At 35.9% G+C, this 6401-nt stretch overlaps 1 pseudogene; it reads right to left on the bottom strand.

Annotated features, from left to right (window-relative positions):
- Positions 1–1932: 1932 nt before the first annotated feature.
- LOC114688066 lies at positions 1933–5000 on the bottom strand (annotated as a pseudogene).
- Between the last annotated feature and the right edge of the window lie 1401 nt (positions 5001–6401).

The raw sequence follows: 6401 nt of genomic DNA, 5'->3' as shown, positions 1-6401 counted from the left end.
AAATCAAAGCAATTCCAGAATTTTCCAAAGGAACAAGGATCTGATTGGCTGAGGACAGCTTTCTTTTCCTGACCTAGTAAATGAATCCTTTGCTTAGATTCTAAAATATGAACTCTATAATCATGACAATATAAGAGATGCTGTACAAGCTACTTCCCATGTACAGAGAGAGAAGATTCAGTGCTTGTTATTACATCCTCAGTTGAAATGCCCTGTCTATTCTGAGATGCACAGCCAACCTCTCATTATACTCCTTGTTCTGTAATCATTGACCTAAAATCAATGAGAGATTTCAGGTATATTAACTTAACTAAAAATATTCTTGTAGAATCTCTTTATTCTCTGATCGCTGCAAAGACCAAGGTATTTATGTACTCACACAGGCTGAAATATACTATAGAAGATCATGAAGTGCAGTCAAACTCACATTTGTTGATATTCTAATAAAGGAACATCCTTTCTCTGTATGTTTTGTTTTATTGCTACAGCAGCACATCTGTTTTTATTAGCTGTAGTTGTTATAAAAAAGAATGGAAGTCAAGCAAATAGAAGAGGGACAGTACACTAATATACCACATATTCCAAGATTAAACAGTGAGTTCCAGGACAGCCAAGGCTACCAAGAGAAACTTTGTCTTGAAAACCCAGAAAAAAATGTTGTTAAAATTTCCTTCTTCTCCTTAAGGTTATTCAATGCCATTTGAACTTTATGTTCTCTCCCACAGTGTTGAGAAGGCAGATTGCTTCTGAGTGACTGGCAGACATGGGTTCTTGATAAAACAATTGCTTAAACCATAACTTTGGCTTAACAATTTGATGATAAACAAGAGAATGCATCACTTGTTGCTGACAAATTGCGGAGTCAAAAATGCATTTGGTAGGCTGTCATCTATGTCTTGTAGAACAGATAACACATTTGAATTTTTTTCTACCCCAGGGAAAGAAAGTGGTGATAATATTGAATAAAATAAGTGATGCACTGTAAAAGAAATTAAGCATGAAATAATACGCTACAAAAATAACAGAAATTATTAAAACCTGGCATCATCCATTATATCATATATCTCTTACAAGTAACACAGTGAAAAGAATATAAGTCAATACAATTTTCAAAATGGTGATATTCAAGAAATGAATTAAAAATAAAATGCAATTTTAATCTTAATTAAGATGTAACATATCACCACTTTGATAGAAAAAGTCAAACTTTTCTTTAATGAAAATATAATTTACAAATTAGTAAATCTGTAATTATAAATCATCAAATGTTTCTATATGATATAAAGAATATTTAGATATACACAAAGCAATATTACTGTATTATCTTTGATAGTTTTCAAATTTTAATTACAACTTAAAAGCTATTATGGCAGTACTTTTGTCAAAATAGAATGCCACTTACTTCTCTTAAAAGGTAATTAACTTTATACAATTATGGAATCTAAGTGTTTATATATGTGACATATAGGCTTTTGTTTGAACTCCTGATAGAGGCCCACAACACACATCTTTTGTATTTAAGAGTTAGTAGAATATTTTTCTTGTCTACCTAGAAAAAGCCAGGTAAAAGGGGATGCTCCCTATAACCTCTTAACATGCAGATTTTCAATGGATAGAACATCATCTGGATGCCCAGTAATTCTTTATTATTTTGATGCTACTATACACCAATAAAATTAAAATTATTTTGTACAGTAGTTGCTAATTTAAAGTATTTTTCCAAATTAACATGATATTTTAAATAATATATAAACAATGTTGAAACACTTTCTATTAATTTTAAACATAATGGTTTAGTCAACAATGAATTTAGTCAATAATGGACATAATGATAGGAAAGAGGATTTGCAAAAGTATATAGGAATTTCTTCATCTTTCTTCCTTCCTCTCATTTTTCTTACCTTAGAAAATTATCAGCCATATTGGATGCATTTACTGAAATGAGGGATAACCACTATGACAAACCAGCTTTCTCAACACATAGTGCAATTCCTGTATCAATTTTCTGTCCCATAAAATCAGGATAAATGGATGAATAGATGAATATAGAAATGTTAGGATATAAGCAAAGTCTGTGCAACCACATTGAAGAATGGAGTACATCAACATAATCATATTGTTGTTGATATGATATATGGTGAATAGCAAGAGAAATGAAATCATAGTTTTCATAGCTCTTATGTGTGCTTCTGTACTTGTGTCCTTGATAATGTATGACATGTGGTTTCATCCTCTTATTGTGGCTCTATAAAGAGAAAAGTGAAAGAATGAATGAGATCAGAGACACTACAAAAATGATTACAAGAATCTTATTATTAAGATATGGTAGACTAAGAAACCATTTAGAATATATCAAATAGTGAATGTTGTATTTTTTCCATTTCTGTCCATTCATAGATAAAATTGTTCACCATTGCTTTCATGAAAATTGAGAAATATGAATAAATAAATTATTTCTCTAAGCCAATAGCAAGAGGCATCTTATAAATTCTGTGCTGTGGGATGTTCTGTATGTCCTAAAACCTCCAGCTAAAAATGGCGCCCAACGAGAGGGCAGGAGTTTCCACCTAAAACCTGAGAAGAGATTCTAGAGCGGAGCTAAAAACAGCTTCCTAATTGTCTCTCTCAAATGAGCAGCAGTGGGGCTAAAGAAAAAAAGGGCTAAAGAAAAAAAGGGAAGAAAAAAAAAAGAGGGACTAAAGAAAAAGGACAAATGAACAGGGATAAAGGCCGGTGTTATGAAAAAAAAAAAAATACTAAAGACAAAGTCCCTTAACCAAGAGGCGCTCCAATAAAGTGTGATCTGAGAAGAATCCTCGTGTGGTGCTAAGGAGGATTCAGAACTCAACACATGGAGCGGTGACGTCTTTAAGTTCTCCAGGAACGGTGACGTCGGTAAACGCCCCACAGTTCCTAATTCTCTCTCTCAAATGAGCGGCAGCCGCCGGTTTGAGTTACTGGCGGGTTCCTGGCGTGTGCACTTAACCTGCAGTAAGGCGGAAATGAGGCCTCTGCAAGTGGCACATTAAGCTGCGTGGTGGATTTAGCCTTTGCTAAAATGTACATAGGCTTGGAAGAGAGAGGAAAAGGAACATAGACAGTTATATAAAGAAATAGAAAGTTTGAAAAAATAAAGTCTTTAAAGAGAAAGTAAAAGTAATAAAAAAAAATAGGCCATGTAAAGATGGCTATCACACAGAGAATTGTAGCTGAAGAAAAACATTTGACTGCAAAAGCTGTTGAGTTATGCCAAAATGTATATTTTAAAGGTACCTTGATTTCAAAATTTAGATGTAAGGATATGTTGCTTTGGAAAGGAGATTCTGCTTTTGTTTCCACAGAAAGCCAGAGGCTGTGGATTTGTTCCAGATTAAGATACATCAGGTTTGACCAGCCAAGACCACCTGAAAGGTCTCCGATGACACCATGGCCCTGATGATCCAACATCTAGAATCGTTTCAAGGCAACTGGCTCAGACGATACAGCCTCACGGACTACTCCATGCCCCATAAGATACAGCGCCCCCCTCCAGCAGGAAGTAGTTAAGAGAAGCTACGCCCAAATTCCCAAATATACCAAGCTGGCTTTGGAGATGTGTAAAAGTTAAAACCTTCCTTTTATAAAAAAAAAAAGAAAAGGGGAAGTGCTGTGGGATGTTCTGTATGTCCTGTGGGAGCCCTTCTTGGGTTCCTCGTGGCTTTACCCAGCAGGTCCGTATAGAGGATGATTAGGACCATGGGCCTGAGTGCAGGTGTTTGAGATGGTCTGCACTTGGCTGTGCTGGGGGGATGGTCTGTATGTCAAGTTGTTCTGATTGGTTAATAAATAAAACCTGATCGGCCGTGGCTAGGCAGGAAAGATAGGCGGGACTAACAGAGAGGAGAAATAAAAGAAGGCTGAGAGAAAGAGACGCTGCTGCAGCCACCGCAATGACCAGAGAGGCTGCAGCCGCCGCAATGACCAGAGCTGCTGCAGCCGCCGCCATGACCAGAGACACTGCAGCTGCCGCCATGACAAGAAGCATGTGAAGGTGCCGGTATGCCACCAGCTACGTGGCGAGGCATAGATAAAAAGAAATGGTTAATTTAAGGTAAAGGAACAGTTAGCAAGAAGCCTGCCACGGCCATACAGTTTGAAAGCAATATAAGTGTCTGTGTTTACTTGGTTGGGTCTGAGCGGCTGTGGGACTGGCGGGTGGCAGAGATTTGTCCTGACTGTGGGCAAGGCAGGAAAACTCTCAAGCTACAATTCTGTATTTAATCCAGAAGAAAATTGGATTAGAGAAGATGGCTATCTTGAAGAAGTAGAAGACACTGATGCAAGTGGTTGTAGGCACAAGTTTCTGTCCCATCAGCAACTCCCAAATACCCAGCAGCCACTTAAATTATCACACAGAGGCTTATGGTAATTATAAATGCTCAAGCAGTAGCTCAGGTTTATTACTAACAAGGTCTTAACAATAAATTAACCCATAAATTTTGACCTATGTTTAGCCATGTGGCTTAGTACCTTTTCTCAGTATGACAGTCTCATTTTCCTCTGCATCTGGCTAGTGACTCTTGAATCCCCCCTTCTTCTCTGTGGCATTCTTATTTTTGCTTTCCCACCTAACTTCTTGTCCAGCTACCAGCCTGTCAGCTTTTTATTAGCCAATGAGAGTAATACATACTCATAGTGTAGAAAAAGATTTTCCAGAGCAGGTGGTACAGCCTGTACTTAAATATTTTATCCTTTCCAGATAATGTCAAACAACATTAGTAAGTTTTTAGAGTAAAATAATGTCTTATAGAATTTACTAAAAGTGACACCTGCAATTATTATCCACAGAAAATGAATTCTGAAGATTGCCAAGTAAGTGATAATAAAATCAATTGCAGAGATGTTCTGTTTCTTGAACCAGGAAAGGCTATTAATCACTAAAACAAATCCATTTCCAAATGTTCCCATTATGAATTCTACATAGAAATTACCACAACCAAAGTCTTCTGTAGGCTTGACATGTCTGTTAATAAGCTGTATCTGCTTTAATTCATCACAGAAAGATGAATCCTTGCTACACTAGTATAGGCAAGTAAATGAAAATCTTAGATGGGCAATGAGTGCCTCTGGGAAACCCTGAAAGTACACTCCCAAGTGAGTTCTCAATTAAATTGTAAAGTCTATACAATTTTTTCTTTAGCATATCAACTACCAATTTTCAAGGATGATATTATATTCTTTATTAGTTTTTGTGATGCTTATATTTTAAATATGAAACCTTGCATTGTAATTTTAACATTTATTTGATAAATGTAAATAGTGATACATTTCCTAATGCTATCATTTGCATGAGATTTATTTATTTTTGACATGTTTTTGCATCTGATCCATTCACCATTTACGCTGCTGAGACCTAAGCAAATATCCAGAAACCACAATATGCAAATCACACAGAGAGATCAAACATAGACACCATGGCAATTGTTGCATCTAAGTCTTGCTTTCAGTCCCATTCCAGAAACAAAGCTTATAGACAATATTTATTATATTTGAATGTTCCAAAGGAACACATATCTATCAGTCACATCGCACATATGGGTGCTGCTATAGTCTGTACCTGAAATCTCCCCCACTGGGTTGTATTTTGAAGTACTCATGATGAATTAACACATTTGGATGTCAGAAACCTTTAGGAAAAAGAAGTATTATCTGGTGGAACTGAGTCACCAGTGATAAGTCCTTGAAGGTTTAAACCCACCTATTGTTCTTCCTTGTTCTCTGATCTCTGTTCTGCCGTGTTGTGAATAGCTTCCACTGCACTTATCAGCATGAATTCAACCACACTGCCATGATTTCCTGGAGAACCATGATCTAGAGTAAATGAAGTCATGAGTTAAAATTAATCTTTCATTACATATAATGTTTCACTGGGTGATTATTGTCATACAAATTTATTTTGTAGGTATTAAGTTTAGAGTAAGTAATGTCAAATAATACTAAAAATGTAATTTCTTGAAGTTATTAAAATATCTCAAGTGCTCAGTGTAGTCAGCATATTGTTGATGCTTCTGCCATTGTTAAATGCTGCATATCACTTCTGATATGAACAATGTCTACTTTCATTCCTACCCATTCAAATGTTTTTGTCCAAGGCTCAAACAGTAAGGAACAAAAAGAAGACAGCATTTCAAGGCCTGTCTACTAACTAATGTGTAGAATTCAGAAGCATAAGGAAATGGAGAAATGATGATCTATTATTATGAAAGTCTGGAATTCTATTATTGTATATAACTAAATTGCTGGAATAGAAAAATAGCTGTTTCCTAACCGAAAGTCCAAAAATCTGACAGCTATTCAGTCCATAAAGTTGGATGTCTCAGCTAGTCTTCAGTTTATCTTGGAATCCCTTAGTAATAAGTTCT

Source organism: Peromyscus leucopus, chromosome 3 (assembly GCF_004664715.2).
Source record: "Peromyscus leucopus breed LL Stock chromosome 3, UCI_PerLeu_2.1, whole genome shotgun sequence".
Taxonomy (NCBI): Eukaryota; Metazoa; Chordata; class Mammalia; order Rodentia; family Cricetidae; genus Peromyscus; species Peromyscus leucopus.
The sequence above is the reverse complement of the archived record's forward strand: the minus strand, read 5'-3'. Positions and strand labels throughout refer to the sequence as shown.